At 39.7% G+C, this 26,757-nt stretch overlaps 1 pseudogene; it reads right to left on the minus strand.

Annotated features, from left to right (window-relative positions):
• Positions 1 to 17,895: 17,895 nt before the first annotated feature.
• On the minus strand, positions 17,896 to 18,811 carry LOC127193737 (60S ribosomal protein L6-like; annotated as a pseudogene).
• Between the last annotated feature and the right edge of the window lie 7,946 nt (positions 18,812 to 26,757).

Raw genomic sequence — 26,757 nt, forward strand, 5'->3', positions numbered from 1 at the left:
GAGTACAGGAGAACATTTCCCTGGGATCAACTTCTATCCAATATCACAGGTCAGCTGGTTGGTCAAAAGCCAAAGATCCCAACTATATGACTGTGTTAAAGATTCTTTTTATTCATCTAATTCATTAACTGTTGGCAACTATATTCTTTTGTTCATATAACATAGAATCAATCCCCCCACTGCATGTGTGTGTGTGTACCTGTGCATGCACATGTATGTCTGTGTGTGTATGAATTTACCTTCCATCCAAGTTGAGAGTTCAATCATCCTGAGTATTGAACACCCCAGTCAGGATCTTTTACTTTGGCAATTGTCTTGTTTTATCTTATACAAAGAAAAGCTCTTTAAAATTTGACCTCATCGAATCGTGCATGTGTAATAAACACACTGGAAAACACCACTGGCCTTTCATTTTCCTGCTGGCAATCATGAGAGAACTCAAGTCAAAAATGCTTCCCAACTGGATTGTCTTTCCAGCATCCCACACTCATCTTGTGAGGTTGTATTAGTTTCTCTCTGGTTTTTAGCACTGATTTTATGTCTCTTATTGGTTATCATTAACTGTGGGATTAAAGCTTCTCCCTAGAATTCCATTAATTCTCTATCACTTCAGGACCCATATGGGCAGCAGGATCAGCTTTGTGGGTAGGGGGCTATGCACTTGCCCAAGGGCCACACTTATCTACTTTAAAATGTTTTTGCTTTGCTTGCATTAAAGCTTTTAGTAAGTTTTGAGCAAATGGCTAGAAATTATTATTGTATCTTAAGCTCTGAAAATTTTGTAGTTAGCCTTGGTACTAATGTGCATTCAAAATAAATCCTCATTATCTGTTGTTTCTGTTAAGGCTGACTACGAGGCAATTTCGGACATAATCAGATTTTTTTCAATGTATAAAACTTCATGAAATACTAGTTCTATTTAGCAATTTATACAAGCAAGACTTTCACAGCCAAAGCCTTTTATATCAAATTCCATTTACAAAAAAATCATCCCTTAAAATTAAAAAATTGTAGGCTACCAAGATGAGACTTGATAGGCTGTGACCATATCATGGAGTAGGAGGTCCCCTTCTGTCACAGACCTAGGGGAGAGGAATAGGGTGAAAGAGGGAGGGAGGGAGGAATGGGAGGATACAAGTAAGGAGATAACAATTGAGATGTGATCTGAATAAATTAATAAAAAATTTTAAAATTGTATAGCAAAGTTCTTAAAATATAAAACAAAAAGACAATTAAGTAACTGACAAACTTTCTTATATTGTATTCATTTAATCATCTTTTAGCATAATTATGATTAGACATCCTTCAGCAAATTAAGCTCACTTAGTAATATTTTAAATAGTAATATTGTATGATAAATATACATAAACTCCATCTATGGATGGGAAGAATGCTTAGTCAATAGTTTCCAATATTTGAAAATGAAGAACCAAGTTCATATTCCCAGGACCTATATAAAAAGCCCAGCATTGAGCCATGCATCTGTAACTCCCACAGTGCAGAAGGCAGATTTCTGTAGGTCATTGACCAGCCAGCCCTAAGTGAATGGATGAGCTCAGGCTCAATGAGAGACCTTGTCTCAAAAAGTTAGGCATGGATCAATAAGGGAAGACAGATGACATTGGCCTGCATACACATGCATACACAGGTGCACACACATGAACATGTACTTATATAAAACACACACACAAAACTCATATAATCTATTTCAAAATGGAATTTAGTAAAACATTTAAAAAAAGATATTTTAACATTTGAAAAAGTTCTGAAGAATACTCTACTCAAAAATAATGACTGGTAATTTCAAAAGTTTTTTTTTCTGTAAGCTTTTATCTCTATGGATATGTAATAGATGCAATTATACTGCTTAACTGGTTTCCAAGAAAAAGTCCACTCGTATAACAATTTAAAAATAATATTAAAGTAGCTTCACAGTAGATTGTATTCCTCCAGAGAAATCCTGCCCTTTATTACCCAACTTCTATTTATTTTCCTCTCTTACACAAGGTGGACAGCGTGACCACAGCTTGTTGCTACAAGCAATGGGTGACACTACATAGTCTACAATACTTGACATGCCTACCCTGACCCACAGCCCAAATAACCATGCTGACAGTGTCAATAGAGCTAAAGCTAAGCTCTATTTTAGAGTGCTACTGCATACAGTTACAACGGAGTAAGACATAAATGGTATACTTGTTGGAAAACAGAATTTAGAAATTATCTAAAACACTGGTATTTGAAACATAAAATAGCAAACCTTAACATAGTCAGGGAAGTACATTAAGCGTCAACTATAGTCAAATGCAGATGAACAATGAAAAAAATCATTTGCTTTTTGCAATTTCTTTTTGTAAACATATATGACAGAAAGTTTTGTGTAGGCATATTACTTGGTGATATATCTACAATAACCAAAGAGTGCTTAGTTATCCAAATTAAGAAGCTGTTCTAGAAGGTTAATCACCACATTACTTCCTTCATCGAAGAAGCTCTTCTATGAAAAGAGTTGCCTCTTCACTGATCTAAACAGTAGAAGGTGTAAATCACATAAAGCAATTTATTATAATATCACTACCCTTTATTCAATTTATCAGGTTATTTATGAGCCATTTTGCTATGTTCCTTTAGCAGAATAATAGTGTTAGCTTTTCCCTTTATCCCATGACATATAAGGTGCTTAGCCACTTGAGGAGTGTCAGGGATGTGTTCCATCTCATGGAATGGGCCTTAAATCCAGTTAGAAAGTAGTTGGTTACTTCGACAAGCACATCAGTTTTAAACCATCACCTTTCATTCCTTGTCCACAGATCTTCTAATGTCAGTATATTAATATAAAACACTGTCCAACTTCTCAAAATCCCTTAGTCTGTGAAAAACCCAACACTTTAAAAACCCAAGGTCCTTTGAAAAGTCTTAAGTCTCTTAACTAAGCTCCTATGAAATTAAAAAAAAAATACACAGTTAAACACTTTTTATTCAAAAGGAGGAGAATTGGATCATGAACACAATCACACTCAAGCAAAGAAAACAAAAACAAAAACTCCAGTGATGTAAATCCAATTGTAAGTCCATCAACTTGAGCTTTACAGGGCTTGCTCAGTCCCACCTCTCAGCTCTGGCATCTGCAGCACACGTTTCCCTTTTGTGCTGACTGTATTCCACACCTGAAGCTCTACTTCGCATGTGTCTTATGGTGCCATCATCTCTGATATCCTGAAGTCGCCATGGCAACAGAAGCCTCCCCTTTAACAGTGGCCTCTCAGGGACTCCAGTTCTGCTGCCAGGCACCAAGTCTAAGCTGAGCCCTATGAGCCTTTGGATCCTACTTCTTCTTCTTCTTCTATGACTTCAAAATTCTTATACAGAGTATTTGCTAGTTTTAGTTATGGCGTTCATCTAAAATGATTTTAAAAGAGGAAAAACTAACAGATATCTACTTAAAATTGTTCTTCAAATGATTGAATGTCTGGTGGTTTTACATAAAAATTATTTTAACCCCTTAAAGAAAAGTCACTGTTTGCATAATTCCACACAGAGAGACAAGGGAATGTCAAGTCTTTCCTTGACTTGATGCACAAATAAGGAACCACAAATGAGAGTCCACAATAATAATAAAATTTAATTAAAAAGATGAAATAAAATTTATACAAGGACTCATATAGAAACTCTCACATTATATGGATTTAGACATAACCTGAGAATGCAGGGAAAATTAAGCAGTAAAATTAGTTAATATATACAACAAAAAATGTACCAGGCTAATAGGTAAAATGAAAGAAATAAGCATTATTGTAGACCCCCCAAAAGTATTTGGTAGTGTTCAATATTCATTGCTAATTATAAAAATATCACATAACAAATATTAGATTTTGTAAGGTTTTGAAAAAACATATCACTCATGTCATCCATGCTGACCTTGAAAGCATGACCTTCTACCTCACTTCCAGAGTGGGTGATACCACCAGGTCCAGCATACTTGGGGAGAAGGTAATGGTTGGATATTAACAAGGATGTGAGATACATATGCGCACAGACGAACTCTCAATGACACATCACATCTTGATGTGAGGACAATTCTCATAAGCCAAACCCAAGTGGATATCATTTGTTGCCACTATTCTTTAATGATGCTCCTGGACATTGTCCTTGGAAAGATTTTAAACTCCACTACAGATGCTACTGTTTTTCACTGTGTAGTGAGTCACCAAAATGCCCACGTTTTTAATTCCTGAAAGTGTGAGAGAACACACAGATGTAACTGAGGGAGCTTTTTCTGGATTTCACAGGTGGGCCCACATTGCATATGCCTTTACCAACACAACAGGAAAGTGAAGGTATTCCGAGTATGAGATGCACAATTGTTGATTCCAAATGGAGAGTGCCTCATACAAGGACGACAGTTCTTCGGTCCTTAAGTGTTCCCTAGATGAAAGGCACCAAGGAAACAGGGAACTGCAGCTGAGAACTGCTGTCTTCTGGCAGCCTGTGTGAGCTGGGAAGTGCATGCCTGCCAGAGCCCCTCAGCAGGACTCCAGCAGCACAATAGCTGCAATTTATTGTCAGGACACTTTGAACAAACAACCAGCTAAACTGAATCAATGCAGATAACTCAGAGAACCAGGAGGACACTCTGTCTGTTTAAGCTGAATCCTCATGACAAATGCCTACGCTGACCTTCCGGAGCTCTCTTCTACTAAATTTTTTTTGTTTGCAGTTTCCCTGAACATAAATAAATTTGTTAAATGAAATGAGTTTTGGGAGATGTTCTATCTAATTGCTGTATTGATTTCTGCTATTCTCTGTGTGGAGGGTGGACTTCACAGACCAGTGAAGAAAGTGATGAAGAGGGACAATTTTGCCATATACATGTTTCCACTATAACTTTATGGAATGCATAAATATACTTACCTGCTGAGTGTACAGTTTAGCCATTTATAAGCTGGGTCAAGTGTCTGATTAATAAGAAGACATTCCTTGGACCCAACCACTATGCTTGAAATACCCACCATAAGATTTATTACTTTTTTTTCCTACTTTAAAAATATTTTAGATATCCATTTTTAGTGTTGTTTAATTTATTTGTGGTTAATTTTAAGACAGCATTTCTTGATAGTCCTTCGGTTTTTATTCATGCAGGTGCCTAGTCTCCTCTTCAGTAAGGATACTGGGGGTGATGATGATGTGCTGGAGCCATTGCACCCACAGCTAAGAACCTGTTCTCACTTCAGTGTTAACTGACATCAAGCTGGTCACTTGAAATCTGTCTCAAACATTGACAAATGCTACAAATCAGAGTCATATCCCCATAGAGCACTGGGTCAAGGATGCAAACTGCTACACTAGTTGGTGTTATCTTTATACTACTGAAAGACAAATCTCTTGTAAGAAAGACAGAAAGGTTGAGTGGAGAGTGGGATATGACTTTCTCACCTACTCTGGTGCCTCACGTTGGACCATGTGCCCTGGAGGGCGAGACCTGGTGACACTCAGAGGAAGGACAGCAGGTAGCCAAGAAGAGACTTGATACCCTATGAGCATATACAGGGGGAAGTAATCCCCCTCAGGAACAGTCATAGGGGAGGGGAATAATGGGAAAATGGGAGGGAGGGAAGAATGGGAGGATACAAGGGATGGGATAACCATTGAGATGTAACAAGAATAAATTAATAAAAATATTTTATAAAAAAAAAAGCCAGTCCCATGGAGAAAAAAAAAAAAAGAAAGACAGAAAGAACCCACAACATTCTCCCCTGACATTAATACTTAAAAACATCACCAAGAGGAAAAAAGTAGATTGATCTTTGATATCTTCTTCTGACCTATTAATTATTATAATCATTTTTAGATTTTTAAAATTAGTTCTTTGAGGATATCATACAATGTTTTGGTTATTTTCAACCCCATCTCTTCCTACATCCAATTCTCTTTCCCTATTCATCATTCACCCAACTTTGTGGTCTCTTTAAAATAAAAGAATTAAGTCTAATTTGTTCTGCTCATTCATTTTTGGGTATAGCCATCCCCTGGAGCTTGGTTGACTTACCAGGGGCTACATCTTCCAGGAAAATTGACTCTCAAACTTCCAACATCTATCAACAGTCAGTAGCTCTCAGCTGGAGGTGGGGTTCCTGTCTACCTTCCATCCCCTGGTCGGTTTGCCTAGCTTGAGCTTGCATGGCTATCACAGGTCTTTTGTGCACTATTACAAGCACTGTGAGTTTATATGTGCAAATGCTCTGCTATGTTTGAAAAAAAAAAACCAGTTCCTTGTAATCATTCCTACTCTGGTTCTTACGTTAATCCCTTCTTATCCCATAATCCCTGAGCCTTGGGACGGGGATTGTGGTATCAATGTCTCATTTAGGACAGAGCACTACATAGTATACTATGACTAACTGTCGGTTTGTATAATCTACTGACAAAGCTTGAGAGAGAGACTAACCTATGAACACAATAAGTCGTTAAGAGTTGGCTTAATAAATATGATGTCCATTTAGTTTAATAATTACGGTAAGTTCTCTCCTTGGGCCCAATGACCAGTGAATCCACAGGTTGTTTCCCCTGGGAGCAGTGCCAGGTATAGGGAGTTGGTTCCTCCTGTGACATTTGTGCAGCCACTGCCAATCTCACAAGATGGGAAAGACTAGTGAATAACATGCTCCTTTGGCCACACGCATTGCACAGTGCAGCACTATGAAAGCTACCAGTAGAGATGAAACTTCCAGGTGAGCACCAGCTTATAAATATATATAAAGAATATATGTATATTCTTGAAATTTAGTATGAGAAATGTATAAACAACAGAGATAATAATAAAATGTCCAAGACTGACCTTGATGAACCTTCTAGAAGGTTTTTTCTACAAACCTTAGTGTGCTGCTTCTTGAGACTTTCAATCTAGGTGTCCTCCACTTGGCATTGGGTTTATAATCCTGCCACCACAGATGTGTTATAGCTGTTGGCACCCAGGACACAGCAATTTCTAATTCATACAAATCTACTATGTATATGCTTTATGGAGCTGATTGGACCATTTGGTTTTTTTTAATGGAAACTGGAATCACGTTCTTTTAATTGGCTGTTGGAATCTATTTTGAAATAAAAGCCACTTAGGCTTATTACTTATTACACTAATAGATCTGTTCATCTGTAGATGTGCATTTCTAGAGTCTAAGGACTTTTGGTTACTTACCTCAGTATATAGCAAACCCATGAAAATATCTACAAACATCCTTTCTTGTTTCAGCATTGTTAATTTGTAAAGCTTTCCACAGGACTGCATTTTATCCTTTGTGCTCTGTTGTCAATAAGAGATTTTTTTTAAAGGATTTATTTATTTATTATTATGTATACAGTGTTCCGTCTGCATGTTCACCTGCAGGCCAGAGGGGGCATCAGATCATATTACAGATGGTTGTGAGCCATCATATGGTTGCTGGGAATAGAACTCAGGACCTCTGGAGGAGCAGTCAGTGCACTTAACCTCTGAGCCATCTCTCCAGCCCCGTCAATAAGAGATTTAATGTGTATTATACACTTCCCCTTTAAGGTAAATCAATAATGAAAATATTTTTTATTAAGCTTGGGCTAGAAGTTTAAAGTTTCCATTATACTCTGCCAGCCATCCAGGACATGAAGCTTAGAGAATTATCTTTACTTTCCAAAGTCTAAATAATGCATTCCTGCCTTATGGCTAGTGGAAGCTTCCTGTGCGCTTCTCTCCTGTACAGTTAATCTGTGGAGACTCTATCGCAGAGTTCATTTCTATGGCATCTTCCAGTTTCTAGGCTGAGGCATGTGGCTCAATGTGATCAAAAGCTGAGAAACCCTGCGGATGTCTCCTTAAGAGTGCCAGATGTCCCACAGTTATGAAAATTTAGAAGGAAAGCATTAACCCATACCACCTCATATCTCTTGAGATCCCTGAATCAAGGGAAAATGCTGTAAGAGAAGAAAGATTTAGAAAATAGATTTTATTTCTATAGACCTGGTAGTAAGAAAACAAAACAAAACAAAACAAAACAACAACAACAAAACCCAAGAGCACTTCCATATCTATCATCTTCCATTTGTTTTAAATACATGTTGGGTTCGGAGAAACCGGCATTCTAAGTCTTTTTCATTTGATTTTCATGTATTAATTCCAGAAAATCTCTTGAGATCAACTGTCATGGCTCAGAAATTGTGCTGAGCAGCCACGAGGAACTCCTCTGAGGCTGGCCCTGTTGCTGTGTCTGTCCTGTTCCTGGGGCTCTGACTTTCTCCACCTGGATAAGGAACTGGTCAGCCTCAGAGCCTTAGAAATGTAGTCAGCAGTCATGGGGTGGGCGGGACAGGAGAGAGGTCTACTGCTTTGACCATAGATGTCTATTTATCATTGCCCTACCTGCAGGCTGCTGTGGATCCAATCTCTAAGACAGAGAAGATTTCTAAACCCTCTAGATTATTTTGGGCTATCCCTTATTTCCCATTTTACTCCAGGCAGATTTCCCTTGGCTTTCTAGTTATACAATAGGCACTCTCTGTTTGTTAGTCTAGCCAAAATGAGTCTTTACCTCCAAAGTTACTCCTTAAAATTAGCTTGACCAGCTCTTTGTAAATGGTTTTATTTCCTCAGGAGAGTTGGGCATATCCTATCTCTGACTTATTTTTTCAAATCCTGGTCACTTTGTCTGCCCTTCAGTTAGACCTCCTTGTTTGTGATGAAAGGCATGTACTAAAAGTGTGTTTGTATTCCAGCCAAATCACATAGACCCAGGTCTTTGGATGTGTTCCCTCACCAGAGTTGCCATGGTGTTGGATTGTAATTACTCCGCAGCTCCCACTTCACATCAGCAACCTCAACATTCAGCCGCCCTTTATGCAGCTCCTTGAAATCCCCACTGGCATATCGCAAGTACCAAACTTGAGAGGCTGAAACTGAAGATTTCATGCTCAAGATACTAAATGAAACTCAACAAAACATGCATTATATGCATTTATGGACTCTTATTGATGCTTTTTCCTTCTATATTTTCTCTATTTGCTAAAAGACTTCGCTGTATAAATATAATAAGCTTTGTTTAATAAAATTTTAATTTTACTTCCTACTCCTCTCTTCAGTGTCCATCATTAATCTTAGAGTAAAAATCAAGCAGTAATACTTACCTTGAAGATTTTAATTGTGGACCAAATGTGTGTGTGGGGGGGGTGCATAATATACGAATCATGCAGCAGGTACCCAATAAATACTAGTTTTTCTATTCAGTCCGTAGCCCACAACAGTTTTTTGTTGGCATCGCTTCCTAAATGGGAAAAACCATAGAGAGCATAGATGATGAATGACTGTGATTGTGCCTGGTTACCTCATCACATTTTAACATCCTCTCTCAGCATCAGTAAGTCCATACAATTAAGCTTAATTCTCAAATGTGATGAAGTTCATCAGACTAAATTGTTCTCTTTATTTTATATAAGATTAAAATCAGTACCTTGGAAATGGCTGTAGAAATCAGTAAATGGAATTACATACGATTGTAAAACTTCTGTGCAATAAAGGAAAGAATCACAGAGGTGAAGAGGCAGCTTATGAATGAGAGGACGATCAGATATAGACAGAAAAGTTACTGTAATGGGCTAATAAACTGAACAAATGGCTCTCGAGAGGACAAACACAAATGGTCAATAATGCTTTTTAAAATTACTCAATATCCTTAGCCATCAGAAAGATGCAAATTACAATTGCTTCAAGATTCCATCTCACTCTTGTCAGAATAGCCAAGCACTGGGAAGCATACTGAGAAAGGAGAATTCTGGGGAAATTTCAAACTGTGCAGCCAATACAGATTCAGTATACAGGTCCCCAAACATCCTAAAAATGGAGCTACTGTATTTCCCAGGAATGACAATCCTCTATAAACACCCCACAGCTCTAACTCCAACCACAGAGACATTAGTTCGTCCATGTTTATTGATACATTATTCACAGTAGCTAAGAAGTTGAATCAGCCTTGAGGGCCATCAACAGACAATGAATAAAGTGAGCACACAATAGAATTTTATTCAGCCATACAAAATGAGATTATAACTTCTATAGGAATAGGGACTGAACTGTAAATCGTTATGTTTAGTAAAATAAGCCAAACTCAGAAAGACAAATATTACTTGCTCTCTTATGCCTGGATAGTATATTGTAATTTGTATATACATATGCATGTACATGTGGAGAGCTAAAGGTTATGAGACTAGAAAAGAGACCATAAGAAGGAGAGAAGGGATGTGAAGTAAGTTAAACAAAACCAGAGTAATGGAATATTACAACATGGGAACGCTAAGAGAGCCCACTGGAAGGAAGGGCTGGGGCTTGAGGAGGGGACGTGGGAGGGACATCAATAACAACACTGAGCAGGAACTTCTCAGCAGGAACCCCGCTACTCTGGATGCTAAATTAACTAATAAGCACCTAAAAGCAAGTGTTAGGCAGGTTACTTTCCCACGCAGGTGCCCCACAATTGCTTACCTTACAGCAATTAATTGTTTCACCAACTGCTTTTTAGCAACAATAACAACAAAGTATACGTACTACTTAAGGAAATTTGTCTTGATTTTTCTCTCCAATTTTTGATTGGAAGAAACAGAAGAGAAAGGTGGAATGAGGGTAAATATAGGACTTATTTTAAATTCAAACGCTAAAGCATTCAATATAGTTACGACAGCTTATGACAAGTATAATAAAGCTGGGATGATTAATTTGTTTCTCAAATTGACTTTGAATTTTCCTTCTAGATCAGCTCACTAGTTTAAAGCTGATGAGTGGAGTAAAATTAAAACCCCAAGAGATCTCTGAAAGCTTTCATGTGTGCAACTGGCAGAAATGCTCAGATACTGTGAACTTATACCATAAAACATGTGTAGTGAGGCCTGTGGTTAATTACGAACACCCCTATTTTATCCTTCTTGCGGGTCTTCTCCATAGCCTCCAAACATGCTGTCTAAATTTAAATTTATGTCTGCACATCGAAGACCTCAGATCGAACCTCCACTTCCTCCCGTGGTTACATTCATTAGTAATTCTGGGATGGTGCCGTTTTCATGCTATATTTCAGTACAGTAACTCTATAAGACAGAAATACTGTGAAAAATAAACGTATGAGAAATGAATGGGAAAAAATAGGACTCAGAGATCACTGTCACCCAAATGTGGTGGGTGGATTTCAGCGGGCCCAACAGTGGAGCTGGCCGAGGCAAAGTGTTTCCATATTGGAGACCTCATCACCTTCCAAATTCTGCCTTGGGAGAGGGCTAAGTGCTCCATTCATTTTTTATATCTGAACATTTCTCTGCTGTACAAATCTAGAAAAGAAGCCGACTAGGAGGAGCTAGGTGGGGCCTAATTCAAACTGAAACAGGAGCCCTGATTGACAGCGGCAGCCTTGAGCATGCGTAGTGAGTGAACAAGTAAGTGACGAGTGAATGAGTCAATGCAGTTCCTTATGATTTCAGGATCTAAGATGAGAGAATCGGGTCCTCCGTTCTCAATGAGAAAGTGCGATTCCTTTCTGCCTGTCCTTGAATCCTCTGATCCCTGATAACATTCATCCCACGTTCTCAGCCACACAGGGATCATTTGTACCAATGATTGCCGTAGGGTGGATACGGGCTATATGATAATAGAATTAGATCACTCGAGAGAGGCCTTTCTGTGAGAATGCCGAATAGTATTTGATCTGTATAGCTTTAGACCGCACACACACACAAGCGAACTGTTTATGTAAACACACTGCTCTCTCTCTCTCTCTCTCTCTCTCTCTCTCTCTCTCTCTCTCTCTCTCTCTCTCTCTCTCTCTCTCTCTCTGTGTGTGTGTGTGTTGACTGGAAACTGACACAATTGACCCCTTTACAGCTGTAGGCTCCGGGATTGCTTATGCACTCGGGGAGGTCCACCCTCCCACTAAGCTCAGTGCTTTAGAGTGAACACCCAGAAAACAAAGCAGAAACCACCAAGTTTCCCATTGTTAGTGGGGAATTGGGGTTTCTGCTGTGGGTTCCTAATGACCAAATATTTATTTGAAGTTGTTAAACGCTGCGGGAGCTCGCTCAGAAAACTCGCTCTGGAAGAAGTGTCCTCTCCCTGCGTACTCTGACTTCTAACCTAAACATGTTTATGCAAAATGTCCTTCAAAAGCCCCTGTCCCGGGGCAGGTTGGCCCCTGAACCCTGCAACTTGGAGAAAACAAACAGGAAGCAGCTAGTTATTAAAAACATCCCGGCCTTGAGGACAGCTAATCATGTCATACAAAAGTATTTTCTAGTATTTTTAATTCCATGGAAAGTACATCCGCAGAGATAATGCGGCCCATAACCCTCCATGAGGATGACAGTGTGACTACTGCAGGAGGCTCCCCCAGAGCACCCCCCACCCCACCCACTGACCTTCAGAACTCCATGGGGACTCCTAGGTGGCTGCCGAGTGCCCTCTTCAGACCTTTGCAGCTGGATGGTCACCAGCTTCTGCCTTGATTATGTGATCTGTTTGCTGCTGCTTTTTGTCCTTTTATTTGGAGGCCTCACGCAAGAAGACATTGCCTTGCCCCAGGCTTTCCAATCGGGGACCAGTAGGGCTACCTCAAAAGTGTTTCCCAGTGGCTTTTTCCCGGGTCCTCTAAGCCTCTGATTTGATGTTACCTTTTGGTTGCTCTGTCAACTGGGTTACTGTCTGCCCGAGGTTCTGAGCATCTAAATATCGATATGTTATTTCTCCCTAACTGCTACTTGATATTTAGGCTTTTATTTTTTGTTTGCTGTTTACTTAATAAACTCATTCAAAACGGAAAGCACGGCTTTCATGGGTCAGTCTCACGGCTGTACAGAACACAGCTGGTAACACCGGCAGCGTCCAGCAGGTGCAGGTGCAGTTTGTGTTTTGAGGAGTGATTGTTATAACATGTGAAAGTAAAACCTGTGATAAAGGGAGTGATGACGATAGGAAATTACACTCTGTAGAGTCCTGGCTTCCCAGATGTTAACTGCTAACAAGGGGCCAGGGATCAACTTTCTCTGTATGTAAAACTGGAAGCACAGTGTTCACACGTAAATACTTTTTGCTCTCTGAGCCTACTCTTCTGCTTTCTCTTGCTTACCAAGAGAACCCACTGCTCAAGGCTGTTGATATCTCTGCAAGAGTTTGTGGGAACGTCAAACTCTCTCCAGCTTTCAACCACAATAAGACTAAAGATAGGGTATGAAAACCCAAGTGGCGAGGACTGTTCCCTGATACTTGTAAAAAAAAAAAAAAAAAAAAAGTAATCAACGGCAACACAAGACACTGGGCACTCTGGTGAGGGACTTCCTTGATTAAATTATCCAAAGCAAGAAGGTTCACACTAACTGTGTACGACACCTTCTGGTGCTGGCCCAGCTAAAAAGGACACAGAGAGAAAAAAAACTGCTTTTTGCCTGCTTGCCCTCATTCTCTCAGGCACGTACATCTACGCTGGTGCTGTGGAGTTCCTTCTCTGATGTTAGAACCAGCTTCTTTGGGACGTCGGTGTACTGGAGGCCAGCAGCTTTCCGGTCACCCCTCACGCACTTGGAGCTTGTGTGAGGCTGCTGTGGACTAAAAACCACCAGATTCTCAAGAGGCTATAGTATTGAGACATTGAGACAGCCGCTGTTGAACTGCCAAGACCTCATTCTGTAAGCCTGTCTAGTCTGTCTGTCTGTCTGTCTGTCTGTCTGTCTCTCTTTCTCTCTCTCTCTCTCTCTCTCTCTCTCTCTCTCTCTCTCTCTCTCTCTCTCTCTCTCTCCCCACCCCCGCATCATAAAAAAACACTTTATTTTGTAATTTTTCACTAACCCCACCAACCAGTCCATTCCACTTAGAGTTCTGTGTGAGTATATGCGTGTGTGCGTGTATGTGTACATGCGTGCACGTGTGTTCCTTTTCCTTACACTTCTACTATATTATTAGCTTAATTGTTACCCTCAGAAAATAATTTCACTATCTCAAGTATTATATTAAATAACGGCTTCTGAATTTTTAATAAAAACTAAAGATAAGACCAGAAAGGAAAAATATTGCATTTGCATTAGAATGAAGAAAAGTGATCAAGCTTAACAGCAAAGATCTGCAATAAATTGCCCTGGGGCTGGGGCTTTGGATTGGGATGGGGTAAGTATATTGTCTCAATAACAGGATAATTAGTCCTCATTTCCTTAGGCCCGTCAGCTTTTCCAGGAGATGATTTGACCTGGCAATTGACAGGCTTAGTACTATTATCATCTTTTAAGATTTATGTTTTTTAAGTTATGAGTATGTGTGTGTATCTGTATATGGATATGTGGAAGTAAGTGAATGAGCTCTCAAAGCCAGAAGAGGGCACTGGATGTCTTGGGTAGGGATGAGCTGTGAGCTACAGGAGTAAGGTCTGGGAATCAATCTCCAACCCCCTGCAGAAGTGGCACTCACTCCTAACCACTGAGCCATCTCTACAGACCCTGTAGTACCTCTTATGGAAGAGATGATACTTTATTAACCTTTGAGATCAACCACCCCACCCTGGGTAGATTTCAGAATCTATTCTTCTAACCAGGAGGAAGTAGCTGTCCTTTAATGATCTTAAACAAAGCTCTGATTACTTTCAGCCTAATCCCCTAATATTAAGGAGGGCAAAAGCTGATGGTGGGGGAAGGGATACATTTTCCATTGTCTCAGCCTACTAATGCCTGTTTGGCTGCCTACCTTCAGAAGTCCCCTGGCATCCCTTCATTGTAATTTGTTAGATAAGACAGATGCATGTCCATTAAAATCTAAGGAAAGGAAACCCAGACACCCTGTCTAAATGAGAAGAGGGCTAACGAATTTGTGGTCCTTTGTGCAAGTAGGCATGGACCACTTAGCATCAAGTCATCCTGAGGAGGACAATGTAGGCTGTGTAAAAGCTTTCTACCATTATCCTATGACCTGATCTTTATCATGAACCTGTTTGAAAATACATCCCTTCTCTGGGAAGCAAATTGATTTACTAATTCTTCTCTCAAGAGCTGAAGTTGCCACATGGTCATGAGTTACAAGGGAACTGCAAAAGTTGATGAATCATTGACAGGTCCGACTCAGCAGTCTGTGGACAAAGGTCAAATCAATTTTTCAACAAGCGATGTTGAAAGCATAAATGGCTAAATTATTGACGGCTAAGTGCTTCAGTCCTGCTAACAATAAAATAGTCCACTAAAAGGCTCCTCTCACATGAATACTTGCTTCTCAGAGAAGCAGAAAGAGTCACTTGAAGAAAGAATTATTCAAATTCAAATATCAATTCCTTTGTGGATTACCATTTTTACTGCATACATACACACACACATATATGTACATGATGAAATGTACATATACACAGGGAGGGAGGAGGGAGTATGATATGACAGAGACAAAGAAAATATATGTATGCATGCTGCACACTTACGACAGGCTCTTTGTAGTATTCAAATAAGTATTAATTATGAAGAACTTTTGCTCATGTTATTTATGAGACAAATTTCCCTTCATGTGTAGTGAGAGAGAGAATATAAAAGCAGTACATAGTGGACTCAGTGGATTTTAGAAAGCACATATAAATTTGAGAGAGAAAATGATGTGAGAATATGGGAAACATGGAAGGGGAGGAGCGGGGGATGGATTGGGTGGAAACATAGGCATAATAAGAAATTCTCAAACAATAATAAAATGTTACCACGTTAGTGATTGAAACGTTTGATATAATGGAGTTAACTAAATGCCAACTGATGGTCCCTGGAAACTTTCTACCTTGTAAAACAGACTCTTCACGACTGAGAAAACCTCTCTTTCCTTTTCTTTCACATCCTATCTGGAAACTAACATTCTACTTTCTAACAGTTTAAACTCTTGAATACTTTATATAAATGTAATTGTGCAGTTCGGTGAATAATATAGCTTCCTTCTCATTATTAAAATGTCCTCTTTGAAAATATCAGACATGTCCATAAGGCACACTAACTTCTCTTGTCCCCTACCGTGCTTAGTCTCCCTGCTTAACCCTAATCGTTATCCCTCATAGGAATCTTTTTCTCATTCACTCTGTTTTGTGGCCCACTAAAGGTGGCTATCTCAGCAGAAAGCGCACAATTGATGGCAATGAGTCTTGCACTCCAAGAACTCATCATAATTGCATGGAGAGAGGGAGGAGTAGAGCTTCTGTCCCTTCCATGGCTTAGTATGGACAGAACAAGCCTTGGGTGGGCCCAGGGCAGGAACCTGCTCTTGTTATATGTGCGTGATTGTGGTGGTATCTGGGTTTTGGAACTGTTTTTGTTTTTTTGTTTTTTGCTTGTAATATTCTTTTTGTTGTTGTTGTTGTTTTTCAGGACAGGGTTTCTCTGTGTAGCCTTGGATGTCCTTGACTCACTTTGTAGACTAGGCTGGCCTCGAACTCTCAGAGATCCACCTGACTCTGCCTCCCTAATTACTAGGATCACAGGTGTGCACCACTGTGCCCAGCCACTTGTAATATTTTTTAAGTATTAATGGACAAACTAAAGTAATGAAAAAAATCAAAAAAGATTTTTATTACATCCATGTATTGCAGAAGTACATGATGTTTTTTGTTTATAGTGTTTTCCACAAAATATATTTTGATCATGCTTTTTTTCCTTCCCCACCTCCTCCCAGGTAATTCTAAGTCAATGCCCGTACAATTTATGTTCTCCCTCTCAAGAAAAGCAAAAACAAACAAGATTTCATAAGATAAAATAAAATCTTAAAACAAAAATAATATACACACCAAAAAACAAAATGACAGGAGTTCTTTTTGTGCTAACCACCTACTCTTGACCATGGGGCCTGCCCTGGAGTGTGGCTCATATGACCAGTGAGACTCTTTTTTTGTATAAAACTGATTTCCCCTTTCGCAGTATGTATCAATTGTAAATGGCATCTTGGGTAAGAGTGGGAGCTTGTGCCTTCTTTCTCTTTTTAATTGCTGGGACTTTTGCCTGGCTTGGACTTCTGCAGGGTTGTGTACGCTCCCATAACCTCTGCGAATGCAGATATGTATCAATCCTGTTATTTTGGAAAGACACTGTTTTCCTGGACTCATCAATCACTGTTGGCTCCTACAACCTTTTTGCTTCTTCTTTTACATAGACTCCCTGGGCCTTGAGGGCATGGCATCTAGAAAGACATCCATTTAGCACTGAGCGATCCAGAGTCTGTCACTATCTGCACCTTGACCAGTGGTGAACCGCTCTGTCTACTGCAAGAAAAAGCTTCTCTGATGAGGGCTGAGCAATGTACTGATCTATGGACGTAACAATATGTCCTTGGAAAGGTTAGGTACCTAGTAAGCGGCCGGGATGAAGAATGGGATTTCCCAAGAAAGAAAGAAAGAAAAAAACCAATAACATAATACTGTAGAGAGATAACAGGGAAACCGAAACAGGCTTATTAAAGGAGATGAAGGTTGGGAGATTAGGTAAAGGAAGGACTATGCGGAGAGACAGCTAACACAAAAGGCCTTTTGGAAAAACATCGAAACTTACAGCTGTAGAAGCTTAATAAAATATACAAATATGAAAGGAAATTAAAATAGGCTTACATTATTCTTAAGATTAATTTATGTTTTCATATATAATATAATTATATCTTATATGCTTATGAATTACATATACATACTCATTATAAGCATATTTTTGTGTGTGTTGTGATTTCTTTGTTATTTATATGTTGTTGGATCTTTAAATTTTTAGTGTTGATGCAGTTTTTAAGTCATATAAGATAATGTCTAGATACATTATACCTATAAATGCATATATATATATATATATCATATTTGTGCATATATAGCCATACCTTCTTTTTTTTTTTTTAAAGGTACGAAGCTGTTTAATTAGGTTGTTAGCAACTTAGAATCCCAGTTTGTGAGGATACATCCCATTTGTCAGGGAGAAATGAGATCGCAGGCATCCATCCCCTGCAGCTGATGAATGGCTTTGATCTTTGACAAAATCTGCGAGTCCACAGTTTTCTGGTCAGCCCTGCACTGCTCGGGAATCTCGTATTTCTCCTTGTCTGTGTCAAAGATCTCGCCCTCCTGGTGCCTGGGCTTGCACAGCTGCTTCTTCTTGAAGTAAGCGTCAGTCCGATGTTTAGGGCTTTTAACCTCGCTGATATCAACTTTCGTAGATGTGGCGATGACAAACTTCTGGTGTGTTCTGAGCAATGTCTGGTGTGTTCTGCGCAGAGGAACTCTGTTGATGGCAGGAGGTCCAGTCACAAGCAGCAAGCCACTTCCAAGTTGCTTCAGGAAAACTCCTCTTTTGCCCCTGTGGCGCCCAGTGAGGATGATCAGGACGGTCCCAGGAGTGATGCTGGCACACCACAGCTTTCTCACGTGCTGCCTGAAAGGCTTTTTGCCGTGGCTCAGCAGCTTCCGAGGCACGTCTTCAGTAGGATAATACCTACGCAATTTATTGAAGCTTCACCACACGGGTACCGCCCTTCTTGTCACCACAGATTACTTTTGTGACAGTAGCAAGGACCTTTCCTCCTTCTTCCTCCTCTCAACCTTGGTCTCAGCATCTAAGTATTTTCGCACAAGGCCTTTCTGGAATAGATGACAGATCGCGAGTACCTGCCAATTCCTCTAACCAGGACAGGGTTCCGGCTGCAATGGCGCTTCCACTTCTTGGTCTTCTTAACCTTAGGGTCACCACCCTTTTTGGCTATATCGGCTGCTTGGGGAGCAGCATCACCACTAGCCTTCTTGGCCGCAGGCTTCTTCTCCTTCGTGTCAGGCTTCCCGGCTTTTTCACCTGCCATCTTGCAAGATGGGCAAGAGGACTTAGCCATAGCTTCTTTAACCATTACTTTCCCCCATGACTTGGCTATGATGAATAGTGCTTCTATGAACAGTGAACACAACTGTCCTCAGGACGTGCTAATTTCATTTCCTTCAGTTACATACTCCCTCCCTTAAATGCTGGGGGCATGCTGTAGTTTTGTCTTTTATTTGCTCAGAGCACTTTATATTCTACTCTTAGAGTGGCTGGACCAATTTGCATCCCCATCAATAGTGTGTGAGGTTTCCTTTTCTTTTCTACATACTCACCAAAATTTTCTTGTGTTTTTGAAAATAATCACCCCCAAAGTTGTAAGGTGTCACTTTCCTGACTTTTACTTACATTTCCCTGGCAATTAGTGTGTGTCTTCTGTTGACAAATGCCTTTCCATGTCCCGGGATTTTATTAATTCTTTCTTATGTCTGATGATGTTTGTTGAGGCCTTCTATTATAATTTCAGCACCACAATTGTTGCTCTTCTTTTTCAATTATAATTTCTCTTTATTGATGTTTTACTTTTGGTAAGTATAAGTTTTTTTAAAATTCATTTGGTTGCCTCTTTGTTTTCTTATGACATATTAAGCCTCTTTAGATATTCTCCACAGTTGAGTGGAGAGTGTGATATGACTTTCTCACGTACTATGGTGCCTCACATTTGACCATGTCCCCTGGAGGGGGAGACCTGGTGGCACTCAGAGGAAGGACAGCAGGTAGCCAAGAAGAGACTTGATACCCTATGAGAATATACAGGGGGAGGTAATCCCCCCCAGGAACAGTCATAAGGGAGGGGAATAATGGGAAAATGGCGGGGGGGGGGGGAGTAATGGGAGGATACAAGGGATGGGATAAACATTGAGATGTAACAAGAATAAATTAATAAAAAAAAAAAAAGAAAAAAGCCTCTTTAGGGTATTTATTCTGAGTGGGATGTTATGCAATTAATCTGTGAACTAAAGACCCCCTAGTGTTCTTAGAGAAACAGAAGGCCTGCATCTGTGTTGTGACCTCCAAGGCAGAAAGGCTGAACTTCATGATTATGGTGAACTACAGTTTTACAGACCAGAGACCACCTACCTCGGCTAGTTTTAGCTGCTTTGAATGCCTTATGTTGCTCACCCTAAGTCTGACCCACTCCTTCTATTAAAACTTTTAAAATGTATTGTTAACAGGTCACTACTTTACTCGAGTCTGAAACATGTGAATGGAATCCGAAACATCTGTAGCAGCTTCTAGCTTTGCAATAACCTGCTACCCTCCTTGATTTATGACTTCCTTTGTCCTATAACCAAAATATCTCCCGTAATCACCTCCATACTAGAAAACATCGATGGGAGCAACTTGAGTCCTTGTTACAAGACCATGGTTGCTCATATTTAGCTTAAGGTTAAACTGCTTTTCACTTTCATGAATTCTTATTACATGGTTGGTTGGTAATTAACAAATCTTAATTTTTCACTTACTCACTGGGTTCATTTGTTTCTTATAGTGGGACACATCTCCCCACTGTGTGCATAATGTCTAATATAAGTTTTGCTATACTTTATGCATTTGAAAAAAGTCTCCGTTTCTCCCAGTATTGTATACTAGCTTTATCTCCTTAACCTCACTAGAACCTTCTGTGAGGATGTTTTCATGCATGCAGTCTTCCATTTTGTAGTTTCTCGATTCCTTTGTTGGGACTAGAGACATCATGCTCTAGCTGGTGTCTCTTTAGGGTCCTGCAGCTTCTCTGTGGCTGCAGAAAGCACAGAAATCTGTCAACTCTGGGGCCTGCAGGCATCTAAAATATGTCACCTCCATTAGTATTCCGTGCCAGGTGAGACAGGAACCAGCCTCAGGCAACATTCTAAAAGATCACAGCATTCAATACCTTCCTCCCTCTGGTCCCCTCCTGAGGGAAGGGTTTCCTAACCCCACCTGTTCTGCTGGTGCTGAGTCTGTCACAGAAGAAGAGTTGGTGCAGTGCGGATGCAGCTGTGGCTCGATCTTTTCCTTTTGGCACTGGCGTTCTTTCTCGCTTACAGCTCTCTGGGCTGCTGCAAGCCTGAGCTGGTGTCCAGCCCTCCTGAGAGTTCTCTGACTGTTTGTTGGCAGATTTGTGTTTCTGTGGAGGAAGGAGATCTAGAAAGCCCTTCCCTTTTGTTGTCATTCATCTCTAACTTTACTTTTTCCTCATAAAAAAGCAATTTTCATTGCATGCATTTATTGTCTATTTTTCAAAATCATTTCCTGCTGACTTAAAATGGTACTTTTTATAAGTTATCATAAATGCATGGGCATTTTCAGGACAATTCATTCCAGCCATTTTATTCATTGGCTTCTTCTTCCAGCAACACCAGACTGTTTTAATTCCTAAAGCAGAACACGGAGTCACGACCTCTGCTGAAGGTTATCCTTCTAGCTTACAGTCTTCACATTGTCATTGCCTCAGATTAATTATGTGGACATTGTAAAAGTAGCTTGTAGTCGCCTGTGTCAGAGGCTTACCAACTCCGTCTGCTAAGGTAGGCCTACTTCTGGAAGCTTCTAGTCCTCATATAATCTAATATAGGTCTAGAATTGTTTTCAGCCTCCAAAACTTACTGCTAAACAAGCTCACCCTTTTTAGCTCTTTCTGAATGCTGGCTGGCCAGTTCAACTCAGCTCTCCTGGCTCAAACTCCTCTCAAAGCTGACTGACTTAATCTGGCTTCTCCCAGTTTCTAGCTGAATCTGCTTGGTCTCAAACTAATTCTAGCAATCTGGTCTAGCCTTCTGCTCCTTCCCATTCTCTGGCTCCTTCTGTCTTGCCTGTGTCTAGCTTGTCTTTTCTTCAGCCTGTCTCTCTAAAACTCTCCCAGTAAAACTGCTTCTGAATTTCATAAACTGAACTGTCATGAACTCAACTTCACTGTACTACTTCCCAACTCACTGACTCAACCAAACTCCTAAACAGAACTTGGAGATTTGTGTGCCTCTGTCTCCTGAGTGCTAGGATTAAAGGTGTGCACCACCACCCCTGGAACTACACTTCTCTTTACCTGAAACTTGCTCTATACCAACCAGGCTCACCTTGAATTCAGAGATCTGCGTGCCTTTGCCTACTGGGATTAAAAGCGTGTCTGTATTCCAGCTGGACCACACAGACATTTGGATGTGATCTTTTGCCAGTGCCGCCATGCTCTGAATTAAAATTTCTCTACAGGATATGTTTCTTTAAAAGTCCCTAAAAACATACATAGAAAAAATAGTACACAGACTGAGAAGATTGTATTTAGGTGTGTGTGTGTGCGTGTGTGTGTGTGTGTGTGTGTGTGTGTGTGTGTACGCGCACACGCGCGCGTGCAATAACAATTACTGAAAAAGAGACCATGAATTTATATATGTATGTATGTATATATATGTATGATTATGTTTGTATAAAGACAGAGAGATGGAAAGACAGAGATGGAGGGACAGAGAGACAGAAATAAATGCATTTTAATATAATATACATTCAAACTCTATGTGAGAATATAGTACATATATTATACATTATATACATTCAAAAGCTATATATCTGGGTATATTTGTACACATATTTATTAGAGATGTTTCTTTTTATAGTTTTCCAAATTGAATCTAAAATTAGTTTTGGAACTCTCTTAAAATCATCTCAGAGAAATAAACTATTTCTGCCCTAAATGCCCCTTGCCAAGTTGTTGACAGTGAATGATGGTATCAACCTCACTTGGCAGTGAACAAAAGAGCACAGCTTGGACATTAATCAATCTTTGCTCAATAATTGAATCCTTAGCCTCTTCCCTAAAAATGATTCACCCTTGGTCTCTATCAGAAATCAAAGTCGTCTCTTCTCATGCAACTCTAAGGAGAAGGAAAAAAAGAAAGAAAAACAAACCTAACATTAGCTCCAACACAAGGCATTGTCTTAGGCACAACCAGGCTTGCCTTGAATTCAGAGATCTATATAGTCTTGCTTACTTAATCCTCATAAAGAACTGAGACATCATAATGCTTGTGAGGAGAGGGATGATTGGAGCTTCACACCAACAGGCCTGAAGTAACTGTGGTCAGTGATTTAGCCACAGATTGAAGATAAGACCATGTCACTTAAGGCAGTCATTGCTCCTGGGGTGCCCTCCATTGTATATTTTAATATACCGCTTTTTACAATTGTGGGCATTGTTGTGGTAACACACTTCATGTGTACAGCACCGAGAAACAACCTAGGAAGATATTAAAGATATATTAATAAATATATATTGAGAAAATTGACCTCGATAGATCCACATACATATAAAGAAATCTGAATTGGAGATTGAATATGTTGCCCATATTACTGTATATTGCTGTGAGGAATTTAAGGACATTGTTTTATGTTCCTACCAAGTGTTAGCTTCTTCTTCTTCTTCTTCTTCTTCTTCTTCTTCTTCTTCTTCTTCTTCTTCTTCTTCTTCTCCTCCTCCTCCTCCTCCTCCTCCTCCTCCTCCTCCTCCTCCTTCTTTTTTGGGCATTGGAAGTACTATGTAAAAGCCTATGAAAAACACTGTACTCCCAGACTCAGAAAGAATAACATGGTATATACTCACATATAATTGGACACTAGCCCAACAGGGTTGTCCCCTGAAAGTCTTCACTTACCAAGAGATTGGGATAGGTGCAGGGACCTCCTATTGGGACTCTAGGTGAGAGAAGTGTGGGAGAATAGAGAACTAGAAGAATCCAGAGGTTCTAAAAACCTACAAGATGAACATCATGATGGTCAGATCTGGAGCCAGCGGGGGTCTGCTCAAACTACTGCACCAACCAAAGACAATACATGCAGTAAACATTGAACCCCTATTCAGATCTAGCCAAGGGACAGGACATTATCCACAGTCATGTGGAGAGCAGGGACTGACTCTGACATGAACTCTGGTGCCCCATATTTGACAACTGCCCCTTGGTGGGGAGGCCTGGTAGCACTCAGAGAAAGAATAGGCAGGCTACCAAGACGAGTCTTGATAGGCTGTGACCATATGGTGGGGGATGAGGTTCTCTTCTGTCACAGATCTAGGGGAGGGGAATAGAGAGGGAGGGAGGGAGGGAGGAATGAGAGGAGACAAGCAAGAGGATAAAAATTTAGATGTGATCTGAATAAATTAATAAAAAAGGAAAAAATAGCTGAGAAAAAAAACACTGTTCTAAACTAGTTAATTCCTAGGTTGTCTAATACAATGTGGACACCCCAAGCAAGTATAGCAGGAGCTCAGAGGAGACCACTAAAGTAATTTCATCCCCCCTGGGGAATCTTGCAAGGCAGGTTAATCACTTGAACAATTGTATGTGAACTGGCTTCTGTAATTTCTTCTTGAACTAGGTGTGTACTTTGATTTGAATGGAGTGAGAAGAAGACTGGCATTTGATGATATTTGTTTTCAGGAATATGAACTAACATAAGATAAATAAATCACTACTATGAATATTTCATGAAATGGAGGTAATTCTGTGACTTCTTAATCTTTGATGTTCAAATTCCTTAACAAATTCATCACAACATTTAGTAAGAGAACTTTCCAAAGATAAAAGAGTAGTACTATGCTTGAATAGTCTGACCTACAATAGTGTAATTTTTCTGAGCAATATAGCCTTGAACTTGTTCTACTCCAGGGTTTGACTCAAAGAGAACAGGTTGTAGCACAGCTATGCTTTTTCATACACCTCTTTTGTATGGTGAGAAGGATATGCTTTTGAAGAAGTACATAATAAAGCCTTGGAACATTTTTATAAACTATTCGAAGGCATCAAATAAGGAACAATACAGTGCTGCAAGAGATAATGCTAAACAAGAAAAAAGATAGCAAACGTTAGGAAAATAGACCAGAAAATTTGCACTGTTCTGTTAATAATTGTCATTTTTGTTTGTTTATTTCTTGTTTCTATTTTTTTGCTTGTTTGCTCTTTTTGTTTTTCTGGGAGAACTGCTTCATTTGTATCATTTTTTATTTAAAGGGAAATTAGAAATTAATATCATATGACCACTTCCCTGAATTTCTGCTTAATCGTAAAGAAAATAAAAGATACAAAATGCCCATTTTTATTATCTTCAAATGCATTTGAGCTGTAGAATACCTCCAAGTAGTATCATAAGTTAGTTTACATATTTTTCTCATATTAAATTTTTGAGAATTTCATACATAGTATTCTGGTCATATTTACCTCTTCCCAGAGCTGCTCCAGGATTCACCACTTTTCCTACACATCACACTGTGTGTCTTCTGTTTTAGTTTAATCCTATCAACCTCAAATTGTGCTCCTAATATATTTCTTGAAGTTTGGCCTTCTACTGGAGTGCGATCAACCTACAGGGGCTGCTCTCCTAAAGAAGAAGAAGCTGTCAGTTGCCAGAATCCTCATGTCAACCTCTTCAGTCCTTGCTTGGATTTTGTGTGGCTTGAACTTGCATAGATCTTGACCATGCTGGCACAACCACGGTGAGTTCATATGTATAACTGACCTGCTGTGTCTAGAGGACACTCTTTCCTTTTAGTCATGTACCACCTCTGGCTCTAACATTCTTTCCACCCTGTTTCTGCAATGATTCCACATATTTGGGGAGATGAGGTATGATATCGATGTCCCATTTAGGGATAAGCATTCCACAGTCTCTTAGTGTCTGCACCTTAACCAACTGTTGCTCTCTGTGTTGGTCAGAATCTATGGCAAATATATAGATCTATATATATTAAGATCTCTCTATATATAACTCTCTGGATATAATGCTAAGCCATTGGGGGTCAGTTTAACAGTATTCTAGCTTTGCAGAATAATAGTAGTAGGCTATCTCTAAGCCATGGTCATACTAGCCATCCTAGCCACAGAATCTTGAACTCCTATTGGTGCCAAGTATATGTTTCATCCTGGAGAGAGAGAGAGAATTAAATCCATTCAAAAAGTAGTTCATTACTCCCATTATGTTCATGTCAATACTCAACCAGTAGGCCTGTCTTGTCAGGCCAGGTGTTATTACAGCTTTTAGGGTTTACAGTTAGATAATATTTATGATTAAGTTTCTACTTAGAGCATGCATGGCACCTTCCAACACCCTGAAAGCTAGCCTTAGGGATGAAGTTTCCAGATGAGTATCAGCTAGCCCAGATCCAGAAAGACAAATGTCTTATCTTTTCTGTCACTTGCAGATTATATCTTTGAATCTTCAGGTAACTATGCTTTGTTTGCTATCCCCATAGAGATTAAGAATTAGTAAGGGGTCATGGGAAGAGTCTTGTTTGACCCATTCATAATGCTACTTTCAAGAATAAAAACTAATAAGCAGTTATCAGCATTACTTTATTAAGTTTATTTCTACCTTGATAGGTTGTTCCTCCTTAGGAGCAGAAATGAAAATGAAGAGCCTTTATAAGTATGTTTATAGTCATTATCACAGAAAGGTGGTAGGTGGGGACAGTGCAACACAACCAACAGACAGAATGCCCATGATCTTCATTTTAAAAAATTAAAATAAAAAGAAGAAGGAGGAGGAGAAGGAGGAGGAGGAGAAGGAGGAGGAGTTGGAGGATGTGGTAGAGGAGGAGAAGGAGGAAGAAGAAGAGGATGAAGAGGAAAATGAATCCTATAGAACAGTAGAAAATAAAACACAATTTATTGGTTAAAGTTCACAAAAGAAATTTTTTTAAATCCATTCATTTTGAATATACTGAATTGAGTGGAGAGTGAGGACTGACTTTCACATGAACTCTGGTGCCCCATATTTGACCACGTCCCCTGGATGGGGAGACCTGGTGGCACTCAGAAGAAGGATAGCAGGCTACCAAGAAGAGACTTGATATCCTATGATCATATACAGGGGGAGGAGGTCCCCCTCAGTCACAGTCACAGGGGAGGGGAGTAGGGGGAAAGTGGGAGGGAGGGAGGAATGGGAGGATACAAGGGGTGGAATAAAAATTTA

The sequence above is a fragment of the Acomys russatus genome, chromosome 9 (assembly GCF_903995435.1).
Source record: "Acomys russatus chromosome 9, mAcoRus1.1, whole genome shotgun sequence".
Taxonomy (NCBI): domain Eukaryota; kingdom Metazoa; phylum Chordata; class Mammalia; order Rodentia; family Muridae; genus Acomys; species Acomys russatus.